This window comes from Apis dorsata, unplaced genomic scaffold, assembly GCF_000469605.1.
Source record: "Apis dorsata unplaced genomic scaffold, Apis dorsata 1.3 scaffold_1232, whole genome shotgun sequence".
Classification (NCBI taxonomy): Eukaryota; Metazoa; Arthropoda; class Insecta; order Hymenoptera; family Apidae; genus Apis; species Apis dorsata.
In genome coordinates this window covers 49,603-49,844 of record NW_006264329.1, presented here as the reverse complement: position 1 = coordinate 49,844, position 242 = coordinate 49,603, and the positions used below count along the sequence as shown (strand labels likewise).

Genomic DNA, 242 nt, shown 5'->3' with positions numbered 1-242 from the left:
TTTATTATATTATATATTGTATTAGATTTAATTCTTAGTAAAATTTTTTATCATTAAATATATTATATATATTTATTTAATATTTATAATTTACATTTTACAATATTATATATTATTTTAATATATTTATATTATTTCAAATGCATTTTATACATATATATTTTTTAATACATATATTTTCAATAGAAATTTAAATTATAAAATTTCTGACTATATTAAAAAATAAATTTTATATCATTAAT

General features: G+C 7.4%; 1 long non-coding RNA gene across 1 annotated transcript in view; it reads left to right on the top strand.

The window, feature by feature from the left end:
- LOC102671193 overlaps nt 1–242 on the top strand; it is a 12,438-nt gene that overhangs the window by 1,284 nt on the left and 10,912 nt on the right. The gene's annotated exons all lie outside the window — the stretch shown is intronic.